The sequence below is a fragment of the Acomys minous genome, assembly GCF_964271855.1.
Source record: "Acomys minous genome assembly, chromosome: 7".
NCBI lineage: Eukaryota > Metazoa > Chordata > Mammalia > Rodentia > Muridae > Acomys > Acomys minous.
This window is the reverse complement of record NC_140488.1, coordinates 70,230,687-70,244,658: the sequence shown is the minus strand read 5'-3', so window position 1 is coordinate 70,244,658 and position 13,972 is coordinate 70,230,687. Positions and strand designations below refer to the sequence as shown.

The 13,972-nt window shown below is 42.2% G+C and overlaps 1 protein-coding gene across 4 annotated transcripts in view; it reads left to right on the top strand.

Annotated features, from left to right (window-relative positions):
* Positions 1-154: 154 nt before the first annotated feature.
* The window catches only part of ATP7A (ATPase copper transporting alpha), a 117,997-nt gene continuing 104,179 nt past the window's right edge, over positions 155-13,972 (top strand). For 3 of the 4 annotated variants that reach the window (XM_084789863.1, XM_084789860.1, XM_084789862.1), the window contains exon 1: positions 156-287. The gene's annotated coding sequence lies outside the window, so the exon portion shown is untranslated. Of the gene's footprint in view, positions 288-13,972 lie in introns of all 4 variants that reach the window. The other variant, XM_084789861.1, reaches the window with a different exon arrangement.

Here is a 13,972-nt window from a genome sequence, read left to right as displayed (position 1 = left end):
GGGGGCGCCCAGAGGGCCGAGCGCGCGCTCCCTTTCACGTGACGTGGACCATTTCCCCAGTCGGCCCAGCTTCCGGGCCCTGGCATCACCCGGAAGTGGGGGCCGAGGAGGAGGGCGGTGCAAAATCTGCGGGTTGGGGAGGCTGGGGTTGGGAAAGCCGTCGAGGGAGGAGCTGCCGCCGCTGGCGCCTAGACTCTTCAGTGTGTGTGAGCACGGAGGCTGCGTACGGATCGATCTCTGCTGCCTTGCGGAGCTGCGGAGCTCGAACTCCAGCCCTGGAAACCCAGGTGAGTCCCACAGCGGATTCCCGTCAGCGACTTCAGTGGAGGGGCCGTTTTGTCTTTTAGTCTGTTCTGTCTAGAATGGAGAGAAGGTCACCCACTCTAAGCTGGGGCAGTCTCCAAACTCCTTAACAACTCACATATTTAACCACACTTAGGTTTTTTCCTCCCAACCAAGACAGAGAAAGGCTGGGTCCTGACTTTGTTGTACTGTCCTGGAGAGAGTATCCCGATCATCTGTGGCCTGTGCTAGTTAATTGCGGACACGAGAAGGTCTGAACCCCGCACTGGACTTCTTATGGGCTGGGATCTTTGCTTAGTGGCATCTCTTTCCACTTTAGCAAATGAGGGTCCGAAGACCACCATCGCTGACTAAATATTTTTCGAAGCCGGATATTTGGCTTCTTGTCACTCTCTGGGATCATAAGCTAAACGGAGACTCATCACCCCTTCTTTTTGTTCTTTGTGCTCCATTACCAGTAAAGTTACAGCCATCCCTGTCGCACCCTGCAACGCCTTTCTGAGGCTCTTCCTCTGTCCCTTTCTTCCCCCTCCCCCTCCCTCTCCCTCTTCCCAGGACTGGGGATTGAATTCAGTGCCTCCCACACGCTGGGTTGCATTTTGACACTTTGTTGTAGTTGCTGAGATTATTTTAAACACAGACAACACTGACGCTTTTACAAGCCAATATTTTCCTAGGATCTGAACTTTGTTTTAATTATAGCCTCATTATTTAGTAATACGGCTTTGTATTGAGCCAGTGTGAGAACACTGAATTGATACTGACGGGTGAGTAATGGGGCAGTGTCAAATTAAGACGGTTCCTGGATTCAGAAGAGTTTACAACCAGTTGAGTCGAATTTGGCTATGTGGGTTCTAGCAGCCCTACTAATTGGATAGACAATTTAGGTTGTTTCTTCCATCCCTTTTAAAGAAAGATTTTTTTTTTTTGAACAGAGATTTTAGTTTTATAGTTTCAAAGTTTCTTGCATCTCTGGTAATCACATGAAGGTTTTGCTGTTGTACTTGAGTGTCCTGCAATGAAGTAGGAAAGAAACACACAATCACCCAGTCGCTTAAAATCTCAGTAACATATTTTGACCAGGAGGTGTATGGAAAGAAGCATTTGAGCTGGGTCTGGAAAAGGACATAGGATTCTGTAGGAACAGGGGAATGGAAGAATAGTCCAGGCCCAAAAAATACAGGTAAGATCCCACTGTACACCCACATCTCTGTAACAGCCTCACCTTTCAAGATTTCAAAAGGGGGGGGAAGAAGCTGGGTATGGTGGCTCACACCTGTAATCCCAGCACTCAGGGAGGCAGAGGCAGCTGTGAGTTTGAGGCCAGCCTGGTCTACACAGAGAAACCCTCTCTAATAACCAAAAAAGGGGGTGGGGAGAAGAAGAAGGTCTGAGGAGGTAGTTCAGTGGTGGAGTGTTGACTGGCGCCTTGAAAAAAATTCAAATAACAAAAGAAGTCTTGAAGGATAGTCGTATAGAACTGTTAACCCACAAAAAGGCTACATGTTAAAAAAAAAAAAAGGAATGATAAACACAGGTAATGTATGAGGGTTAATGATAATGTAACCCCGCATTTAAAAGATACAAAAGTAGGTAGGCATGATTTGCGTGTGGCAGCAAGTCTGGCCTTCCTCTCTTTGTGTTTCTTTGTTGAGCCTCAAATCAGTTTTTAAGTCTGATTGAGTATTGAGTCTTAAAAAAATATTGGCAATTCGGTGTGGCATCAAACAAATTGTTGGCAATACATAATAATGATGATGATGATGATGATGATGATGATGATGATGATGATAATTTTTTCAAGACAAGGTTTCCTATATAGCTTTGGCTGGCCTCAAACTCATAGAAATCCACCTGCCTCTGCCTCTCCTAGTGCTAGGTAATATGCGCTATGAATAATAATTTTTAAAGCCAGAAGTCTTTCCAATGTCCCCTCAAGCAATCTTTGCATTTTTTCTCCAAATTTCTCTCCTCGTATTGGTAATGTAATAGAAATTTCCTAGCTAGTCTTGGATCTTGATTTGTGACCCCAAGTGAGTGCTAAACACTATTTTTTTTCTGAAGGATAGCTTACCATCTTTTTTGCTTAATGCAGAAGGCTGCTGTCTCTGAAAAAAAATTTACTAGATGGTGGTGGCATATGCCTTTAATCCCAACACTTGGGAGGCAGGTCTCTGTGAGTTCAAGGCCAACCTGGTCTATAGAGGAATTCTAGGACAGCTAGGACTACACAGTGAAACTCTGTCTCAAAGAACCAAAAAACAAAACTGATTTTTAAAATCTATATACTATATTCAAATTTGCTTGTCAAACAGTTAAAAATTTTGACATTACAAGGAATGGAAAGTACACTCATATTTTGCAGCTAGGGAAGTAAATTGTATCTAAGCTAATACAGCCCTTAATAGATGAAAATAATACTTTGGTGTTTTCTCCTAAAATCCCCTTTACTCATTTCTGCTAAAGACACAATCCAGGTTTTCCATGTATTTTTGCTCTTAAAAATTGTTTTTGAATCTGGGTATGGTGGTGCATGCCTGTAATTCCAGCACACAGGGAGGCAGGGGCAGGTGGATCTCTATGAGCTCAAGGCCAGCCTGGTCTACAAAGTGAGTCCAGGACAGTCAAGGCTACACAGAGAAACCTTGTCTCGGAAAAAAAAAAATTCTTTTTAAAGTCAGAGTCTCTTACTATATAGCCTTGGCTGTCCTGGAATTCACTGTATAGAGACCAGGCTGGTCTTGAACTCATGGAGATCTGCCTGCCTTTTCCTACTAGGTGCTGAGATTAAGGGCATGAATTGTCATGCTTGGAATAGTTTTATATGTGTGTGCGCATACTTTGAAACCCGGAGAGTGTGCCTGATGGCCAGGAGCTGGGGTTATCAGAGGTTGTGAACTTCATGCCATTCGTGCTGGGAACTGAATTTGGCCCCGCAAGTAGTGCTCCATCTTTCTAATCTCCTCTTTTGTCTTTTGAGATAGCCTTTGTGTATGAAGCCTTGCCTGGCCTGGAACTTGCTATTTGGATCAAGCTAGCTTTGAATTTGCCAGTGATCTTTGACTTACTAGGATTGCAGGTGACCATGCTGCTTTTTTTTTTTTTTTTGGAGACAGAGTCTCTGTGTGACACCTAGGCTGTCACAGAGATCCACCTGCCTCTGCCTCCTGAGTGCTGGAATTAAAGGCCTGTGCTACAATGCCCAGCATTCTTTAACAAAACAAAACAAAACATTCTGCTTTAATTAATATCCTGTCAGAAATGTGTTTTTTTTTTTTTTTTTACATTTCATTCATTTTTTTGTACATGTGTATGGTATGTGGGGACCTGTATGCAACAGCTTGTGTATGGAGGTCAGCGGACAACTTAGAAGACTAGAGATTGAATTCAGGTCATCAGGCTTGGTGGCAGGCATCCTTACCATCAGGGCCATCCTGCTAGGGTGTTTTGTTTGTTTGTTTGTTTTTAGACAGTGTCTCACGTAGCCCAAGCTATCTTTGGACTCCTGTTTCTCTTGCTTCTATATGCCAAGTGATGGGACAGTAGATGCCAATGTTTTGTTATTAAGTAGGGGTATTTCAGGCTGGAGAGATGGCTCAGAGGTTAAGCACACTGCTCTTCCAGAGGTCCTGAGTTCAATTCCCAGCAACCACATGGTAGCTCACAGCCATTTATAATGTGATCTGATGCCTTCTTCTGGCAGGCAGGTACATGTGCAGGAAGAACATTGTATACATAGTAAATAAATAAATCCTTAAAAAGAATTAGGGATATTTCCTAGGACTTAGGTGAAAATAAGAATGAGGCAGGTAGCTGGTAAATCCTGACTAGAGTATTTCAGTTTAAACTACCATTCTGACAACCATGATTATTTTCCTTCCTTCCTACCCACCTTCCTTCTTTTTTTCTTTTTTGTTTTTTGAGACAGGGTTTCTTTGTGTTGTCCTGGCTGTCCTGGACTCACTTTGTAGACCAAGCTGGCCTGGAACTCACAGAGCTCCGCCTGCCTCTGCCTCCCTGAGTGTTGGGGATTACAGGCCTGCGCCACCACGCCCAGTGATTCTTTTATTCCGTGGTCGCAGTCTGTAGGTTGACTTGATGTGATACTATTTACTTCTAGATGTGGTGATATATGCTTGATTCCCAGCTCATGAGGCCAAGTCAGGAGCATTAAGAGTTTGAGGCTGGGGGCTTGGAGAGATGGCTCAGCGGTTAAGAGTACTGACTGCTCTTCCAGAGGTCCTGAGTTCGATTCCCAGGAACCACATGGTGGCTCACAACCATCTATACTGGGATATGATGCATACTGTATACATAATAAATAAATCTTTAAAAAAAAGAGTTTGAGGCTGACCTGGGCTACACTACAAGACCAAGAAACAAAACAAAAAACTTGCATACTTAATTTATTGAGGTAATATGGCAAGAAAAATACCAATATTTATTTAGAATATGTGCTATTACAGAGTAGGTGTTGTGTTTCTGGTTTCACAAACATGTTCCTCTGTTGTCCAGAATTGTCAGAAAATTGATTTCCTCATTTTGTGAGTTCAAGTATGTAATAGATCACACTGATTTTTTTTTAATTAAAATTTTTTATTTATGTTTTTTTATTAATTCATTCATATTACATCTCAAGTGTTATCCCATCCCTTTTATCCTCACATTCCTCTCTCCCTCCCATTTTCCCCTTACTCCCCTCCCCTATGACTATGACTGAGGGGGACCTCCTCCCCCTGTATATGCTCATAGGGTATCAAGTCTCTTCTTGGTAGCCTGCTATCCTTCCTCTGAGTGCCACCAGGCCTCCCCATGCAGGGGACGTGGTCAAATATGGGGCACCAGAGTTCATGTGAAAATCAGTCTCTACTCTCCACTCAACTGTGGAGAATGTCCTGACCCTTGGCTAGATCTGGGTAGGGGGTTTGATGCTCATTGCACATATTATCCTTGGTTGGTGCTATAGTTTGAGCAGGACCCCTGGGCCCAGATCCATCCATCATAGTGTTCTTCTTGTAGGTTCTAGGACCCTCTGGGTCCTTCTATTTCCCCATTCTCGATCACACTGATTTTTCGCAAAGACTTCTTTTCCTGATATGAACAAGGATAAACTATCCCAATTTTGAACTGATTATATGGACATAGTTACATGTTGTCTGGTTGTTTGGAATTGAATAGCTATGTCCAGAGGATTTGGAAAAGATTTGCTGATGTTTTTACTGTAACTAGTGTAGAAGTGAAGTTTTACCAATATATAATCAAAAGCGCATTTAAATGGATTGTTTCACATGGCAGGACTATTGTTTTAGCCTGGCTATGTACGTTTCTGATTTTGTTCATAAAAAGCAGTGTGTTTGCTGTATGCCATTGTGATTGGTGCTGCTTCTGCGTGTGCAATTGATGTCACGACTAAAGCAGATAGGGAAGGAAAAACACTTGAATCACTTCTCTTTTCTCCTTCTGGTGGACAGTTTGCAGAGCTCTATGTGCCTCTTGGCATTAGGAAGAGAATAGTTCCTGTTTTCTCTCTGTCTCTTGTCACTGTCTCTCTCATATTTTTTTTTTTTTGCTAGCTAAGTACTTTTCTGCTGAGCTACAGACCTATTTTCTCTCCACTTTGTTTCTTACTTGGTTTTGTTTTTGAGATGGAATCTCTCTGTGTAGCCTTGACTGTCCTGGACTTACTTTGTAGACCAGGCTGGCCTCGAACTCACAGCAATCCACCTGACTCTGCCTCCCTCTTTTTTTAAAAAACAAGTATTTAAATTATATTTATTTATGTATGTTTGTTTATATGTATATAGTGCTGGGATTTGCACATCCTAGGCAAAACTTGTGCCACTGAGCTATGTCCTGAGCCCTACTTTTTTTTTTTTAGACAATCTCACTATGCAACCCTGTGGCCTGCAATTCGCTATGTAACCCTGGCTGGCCTTGAACTTGTAATCCTTTTATCTCAGCCTCCCAAGCATGAAGATTAAAGACCTGAGCCACCATGCCTAGCTGGATTCTGCTCTCTTGGGTTTTCATCTGATAGGGCTACATGCTATTCAGGAGAAAGACTTGAAAGAGCTTCTGTAACCGGGTGTGGTGGCGCATGCCTTTAATCCCAGCACTCGGGAGGCAGAGGCAGGTGGATCACTGTGAGTTCGAGACCAGCCTGCTCTACAAAGCGAGTCCAGGACAGCCAAGGCTATCACAGAGAAACCTTGTCTCAAAAAACCAAAAAAAAAAAAAAAAAAAAAAAAAAAAAAAAAAAGAAAGAAAGAAAGAAAGAAAGAGCTTCTGTTAAGACCTGAAAAACCACCCAAAGAGATCAGAACAGAGAAAAAGAACCAAAAAGTTGGGAGCCCCCTCTAAAGAAAATTCTCAGAACTCTGTAGGAGAAATGTGTAGGCACTTGTGAGATAAAGTTTCTTTAAAGTGGTTCCTAAGGGGTTTGGCTGGAGCTCAGTCATAGAGCATGTGCTTGGCATGTGAGTTTCCCTGCGTTCCATTCTTGGCACATGGAGGAGTTGACCGTACAGCTAAGCAATAGTTACAAAGAGCTCAGCTGTTAGAGTTCCAAGTGTGTGTGGTCTCCTTTGTGGTGGAATAAAGGAAGGTATCTGACATTTGCTTTGAGACAGGATCTCCCTAACTGATCCAAATGGTCCTGGAGCTCACTGTGTAACCCTGGCTGGCCTTAAACTTGAGATCCTCCCGCTTGCTGGAATTAACTGTATGTATCACTGCTAATATGCCTGGCATTCTCTAATTTTTCTGTTGATAAAGTCATTGCTCTAAAGAGGATGGTAATGCTGATTTTTTTCTACTTCTCCCTTTTGTGATGCTAAATATATAATCTACTTTATGGTGGACAAATACTCTCCTTCTGAACTCCAACTCTAGTAGAATTCTTTTTTTTTCCTTATAATTTATTTTTATATTATGTGCGTTGGTGTTTTGCCTACTTGTATGTCTGTATGAGGGAGTCAGATCCCCTGGAACTGGAGTTACAGACAGTTGTAAAGCTGCCGTGTTGGTGCTGGGAATTGAACTCAAGTCTACTGGAAAAACAGCCAGTGCTCTTAACTGCTGAGCCATCTCTCCAGCCACTGGAATTCTAATTTGTTAATAGTAAATTAAGCTGGGTACAGTGGTGCACACCTGTAATCCCAGCATTTGGAGAGTCAGAGGCAGGTGGATCTTAGTGAATTCAAGGCTAGCCTGGTCTAAAAAATGAGTCCAGAATAGCTAAGGCTACACAGAGAAACCCTGACTTGAAAAACAGACAAAAAATTATAAATTAGTATAATTCAGTTTTATGTTAATTATTGTTAGTGTGTTAGTAAACAAATAATAGCAATAATAGCAAGTTTTTGGGTATACTTATTAATACATATATTACTAAAATAGTAATATTAGTATCGTTTGAATATAGCATGTTTCATTTTGACCAAAAATGTTTTCTGATATTGCACTTCTTTTTATATTTGAGTTTTTTTGTTTTTTGTTTTTGTTTTTTGAGACAGGGTTTCTCTGTGTAACAGCTCTGGCTGTCCTGGAACTCACTCTATAGTTGACCTCGAACTCATGGAGATCCGCTTGCCTCTGCCTCCCAAGTGCTGAAATTAAAGGCGTGCGCCACTACTGCTTGGCTTATAATTCTCTTTTTCCCCTGCTGAGACAGGATTTCTATCTGTAGCTTTGGCTGTACACCGGGCTGGCCTCAGACTCACAGTGATCCTCTTGCCTCTGCCCCCTGAGTACTAGGGTTAAAGGTGTGTGCAACCACACCCGGCTTATTTGAATTTTTATTTATGTGTTTGTTTATTTGGTTGTGTTCATATGTGTTTGAATGCTTATGAAGTTCAGAAGCAATGGATCCCCTGGAGCTACAGTTACAAAGACTTGTGAGCTGTTTAATATGGCCACTGACACCTTTGGTCCTCTGGAAGTGTTACAAGAGCTCTTTCTTTAGATATCACCTTTAAAATATTTATTTTATTTTTATTTATGTGTATATGTCTCTGCGTGTATGTGAACATTGTATGTAGGTTCCAGAAGAGACCAGAAGAAGGCATTGGATCCAATGGAGCTAGATTTACAAGTGGTTATGAGCCTCCAGATTTGGTTGCTGGGAACTGAGCTTTGGTCCTCTGTAAGGGCAGTGTGAGCTCTTAACTACAGAACAATTTCTCTAGCTCTTTGGATTTTTCTTGTTGTTTGTTTGTTTTTTGTTTTGTGTTTTTCTTCCCTTTGATAAAGGGTTTTACTCCAAGACTAGGTTGCCTGGAACTCATTATGTATGTAGCCTGTTTCAACTCCCAAGTGTTGGGATTGCAAGTGTGAGTTACCACACCTGTATTCTGTTTGTTTTGAGACTGGTAGTCCAGGCTGGTTTATTTTTTATATTTTATTTTTTGGTTTTCTGAGACAGGGTTTCTCTGTGTGTAGTCCTGCCTGTCCTGGACTTGCTCTGTAGACCAGGGTGGCCTGCCTCTGCCTCTGCCTCTTGAATGCTGGGATTAAAGGCATGCACCCAAGGATGACCTTGAGTTTCTGGTCTTCCTGCCTCTACCTCCTCAGTGCTGGCTTACAGGCATGCATCATTACTCCTAGCTTCCTATTTCACTGTTAATTCAGCTGTTAAGTTTTAGTTCCAATTTATAGCCACCATTTCTTTTTTTTTTTATAGCCACCATTTCTTGATAGTAGTTTTAAATCACAATCATAAATACATTTTAATGTATCATTTATATATTCATCTAGAGGACATAATATTTCTAGCTGTGCCTATTAATATGGGTCATAAAAACCAAGTAGTCAGGCTGGGCATGGTGGCGCACGCCTTTAATCCCAGCACTTGGGAGGCAGAGGCAGATGGATCACTGTGAGTTTGAGGCCAGCCTGGTCTACAAAGCAAGTCCAGGATAGCCAGGGCTACACAGAGAAACCCTGTCTCGAAAAAACAAGCAAACAATAACAACAACAACAAAATCCAAGTAGTCTTCGGATTTTTTTCCTTTTGTTTTTTTGATAATGAGTTTCATTTTGTAGCCCATGGTAGCTTAGAAGTCACTGTGTGCCCAGAATGGCCTTGAATTCAGTGGCATCCTCCCGCTTTTGTCCTGCCATTGTACTCAGGCCTAGCTTTTTATCTAGTTTTAAATCCTCAAATCCACTCAGTGATGATTGCCAAGAGATTGATTTTCAACATTGTATAATTTCTCCTTTAGTTCAAAAGTATGATTAGACTTGCCTAAGAGTTTGTTCACAGTGATTATTAAAAACGTAAGCCACAATTTCCCGTTTCTTAGCTTTAGAACATGCCCTGAGTCTCGGATCTTTTTGTTTATGCCTTGTTTTTTGTTTTTGTTTTTGTTTTTCCAGACAAGGTTTCTCTGTGTAACAGCCCTAGCTGTCCTGGACTCGCTTTGTAGACCAGGCTGGCTTTGTTGTTTATGTCTTGAGACCGAGTCTTAGTGTGGAGGTTGGCTTGGGCTTGAGCTACCTTAATCTTCCCAGTGCTGGGATCTTAGGCATGTACCACCATGCACATGCAGTGCTTATTTATGCATGAAAGTGGTAAGGACCAGAACAGTTTGGTTTGAAAAATAAATCTCATACTCTGTCTGTTGTTTTACTTTGGTAGGGGTAAGTTTTTTTTAGGTTCTGGGGATGAAGCTTGGGCTTTGTACAACATTCCAGGCAAGCTCTGTAACACTGAACTAAGTCCCCAACCCAAGAGTAGATAATGTGTCATAGGAATAGATTTTATTCCCAGCCATAGTGTGTGGATAAATTGGGGTTTAAAAGCACTCAATCTTTGCTTCAAAGCTTATGCTCTTAACATAAAAGAACTGTAATTTTGTTGTCCTTGTTATTTTGAGACAGTAGTTTTGTTGTGTGCCTAGGCTGATCACAAACATCTCAGTTCAAGCAGTCTTCCCACTTCAGCCTACCAAGTACCTATGGTTACATGTGCCCTCCCCCATGTTAAGATCATCCATCCATCCATCTCCCTCCCTCCCTCCCTCCCTCCCTCCCTCCCTCCCTCCCCCTTCCTCTGTCCCTCCCTCCCTCCTCCTCCCCCTCCTCCTCCTCCTCCTCCTCCTCCTCCTCCTTCTTCTTCTTCTCTCTCTCTCTCTCTCTCTCTCTCTCTCTCTCTCTCTCTCTCTCTCTCTCCAGAATCTTACTGTGTAACTGACGCTGGCTTACAGGCTAGGAAGTATGACTTCAAAATACACAGGTAAACATGTATTTACCACGAGTGCTTGTGATTCCTGTAATACTAGCATTGGGGAGGTAGAGCCATGTGGATCAAGAGTTTAGGCCCATGCTGTAGTGAGTTGGAGGCCAGCCTGTGTAATATTAGACTCTGTCTTTTAAAAAAAGGAAAAAAAACTACATATAGATGAGAACTGGATATGGTTGCTCACACATAATTCTAGCATTTAGAGAGCCCAGGCAGGAAGATTGCTTTGAGTTTGAGGCAAGCTTGGGCTAAATGAGTTATAGGTGACTCTAAGCAACAGAGAAAGACTCTCTACAGGAAAGATTGTGATAGCTTACTTTCTTCTTACCTTCAAATTAATTTCAAAAGTAAGGACTTGTAGTTTCCTTTTTCTTTTTGTCAGAATTTTACAAGGTAGAACAGGCTTGAACTCAGAGATCTTCTTGCTGGTATTAAAGGCATGTGCCAGCACTACTGTGTGTTTTCATATCTTTACAGTATACCTGGCCACACTTTACTTTTTTTTTTTCCAAGACAGGGTTTCTCTGTGTAATAGCCTGGTTGTCCTGGAATTCTCTTTGTAGACCAGGCTGGCCTCAAATTCACAGATCCACCTGCCTCTGCCTCCCTGAGTGCTGGGATTAAAGGTGTGTGCCACCATGCCCTACTACATTACAATTTTTAAAAAGTGTTTCTTTTTTGTTTTTTTTTTTTGAGACAGTCTCTCTGTATATAGCCTTGGTTGTCCTGGACTCACTTTGTAGACCAGGCTGGCCTTGAACTCTCAGTGATTCTACTGCCTCTGCCTCCCAAGTGCTGGGATTAAAGGTGTGTGCCACCACACCCGGCTACATTACAATTCTTAACAGTAGCAAAATTACAGTTATGAAGTAGCAATGAAAATACCACTATGCCTGGCTCACTTTACTGTTTATAGTAAAATATAGAATTGAACTATTCTGAAAGGAAGTACATTCTCAGTTGCATTTCCTGGACCAATGGCTATTATAGTCTCTTACTACTTCAAGAACCTTAATGTCACTGTTGCATTATTATGTTGTGTTGTTTGGGAGAGGTGATATAACATAAGATTAAAAGTGGGGTCTCTGGTCCCAAACTGTTTAGGTTGGAAGCCTAGATCCTCTGCTTACTCCTGGTATAGTTAATAGTTTAAGGCATATACTCCCCCTCCTTCACATTTGTAAAGTGGGGCCAATAGCAGTAGGTACCTCCTAGGATTGGCAGTGAGTTAACATATAATATACAATGCTTTAACAACAGTGCCTACTGCCAGATGGTGGCGGTGGCGGTGGCGGTGGCGGTGGTGGTGGCGGTGGCAGCATATGCCTTTAGTCCCAGCACTTGGGAGGCCAAGCCAGGCGGATTTCTGAGTTCAAGGCCAGCGTCGTCTACAGGGTTCCAGGACACCCAGAAACCCCGTCTTGAAACACAAAACAAACAAACAATAAAAGAACAGTGCTTGGCAAGTAGCAAAAATACAATAAATTTCAGTTACAACTATTACCACTTTATGTTATTGTAAAAGTAATTTTGGCAACGTATGTAATTATAGCTCTGCTCTAGTATCAATTTAGTAGCTATAGGAGCTATATACTAATCAGTACCTGCAAGCAATATTTAATTTCTACGTAATACCACAGAAAAAGGAAAACTAAGAGCAGAAGGGCCCAGGAGCCAACAGTCTACCTCCTGTGTGAACATGGCATTTTGGAATTCATGCTAACCAGCAGATGAAACCACCATGATGTAGTCACTCTACTTCCCTACCAAGAAAACCTGTACCAATATGCTTGTGTAATCAGCAAGCCATAAACTCTGGGGCATCAAGATTTTTCTACAGGATTTCCTAATTGCCACATGCGGAATCACAGTTCTGCTTAATGAGTTTTGAAACAGAAAATGTGAGCAAGTGAAGAGGCCTGGACATCTCTAACCTAGTGTGCAAAATAACACTAGTCTCACAGGGCTGTAGATGGGATCCTCATGCAGTATATCCACATGTTAGCAAGTGTTTATGGTGTGCTTCCTGGTAGCCAGCTCTACTTCTACCCTATAAAATATGCAGAGATTTGCAAGATGTCTCGGCTCCCATGGAGCCTAGCCCGGGAAAGAAGTTAAATGCAGAGAAATTAGGTATTAGGCTATGATACTAGCTCTGAGGTATTTGGAATTACAAAAGAAAGTGAGGAGGCGTGTTTGACATGCTTATTCAAGTGGAGGTGGGACTTGAGTTCTTTTACTTACTCAACAGTGATTTTCCAAATAGCCACCTGCTCACTGGGAGTATGCTAGTGAATACAATAGACACAGCACTATGTATTTGGGCTTTATAGATTAATCAGTGATAGGACTGAAGTATGAGAAAGAGTTCTAGATGAAGGGACAGAAAAGAATGAGATCAAATAGTGTGTGGCTTTCAGTGAAGGACTTGCCAGGATGTAGGAGGGATTTTATGTCAATGCAAAAACTGGGAAGAGAAGGTTTTATTTAAGCTTGTGGGTTCAGTGTTTTAGAGAGGGAGAGGAACATGGGCTTCCATACTGCTTTGCTTTGCTCTTATCTCTGATGTTTCCCAAGTTTAGGATTTTGTTTTAAGTTCTCTCAAGGATACAACTTCATAGACATGGTATCTGTGTCAAGTGACTTGGGCTCATTAACCCTGAGCCAATTGGCATTAGAGAGGCTAATCAATATGTGTATGAACTGCCAGTGGGAAGTCTTAGAGATCAGGATAAATAGAAGGAAATTAGGCAAGGCAAGAGAAAGAGCTATCCTGTGTGACAGTTGGTAAGGTGCCAAACATTTTCAAGGCAAAACAATATATTTGGCAAGTTTGCCTGCCTGCCTTCTTTCCCCACCCCCACCCCCGACCTTTTTTGGAGAGAGGGTCTCATGAGTTTATGCTGGCTTTAAACTAGCTATGTAGCTGAAGATGACAGTGAACTACTGGTCCGCCTGAGTGCTGGATAACAGCACATATCACCATGCCTGCCTTGTGCTCTGTTAAAGGCGGAATCCAGGGCTTCAGGAAGGCGAAGCAAGCACTCTACCAACATGTTATCACTAGCCCTAGACCTAGTTTCCTTTTCTCTTTCTGAGAGAGGATCTCTTTGTGTAGCTGAGGCTGACCTCCCACTCCCTGTATAGTTTAGGGTGGCTTCAAACTTTACATGGAGCCCAAGCTGGCCTTGAACTTGCTCTACTCTGGCCTTAGCCTCCTAAGTGCCAGGAATTGAGGTGTGTGTCCCTGCACCCAGCCAGAGCTTTTGCTTCTGATTGTGATTCTGCAATACTATGTTTCCCTTTTCCAAATATGAGGAGAAAAACTACAACTACTTGCCCACCCATTTGAGACCTACCAGTAGTTTTATATTGTAAATTTTTTGACTCTGGGGATGGAGCCCAGGCACTTATTTGAGTTAGACCAGC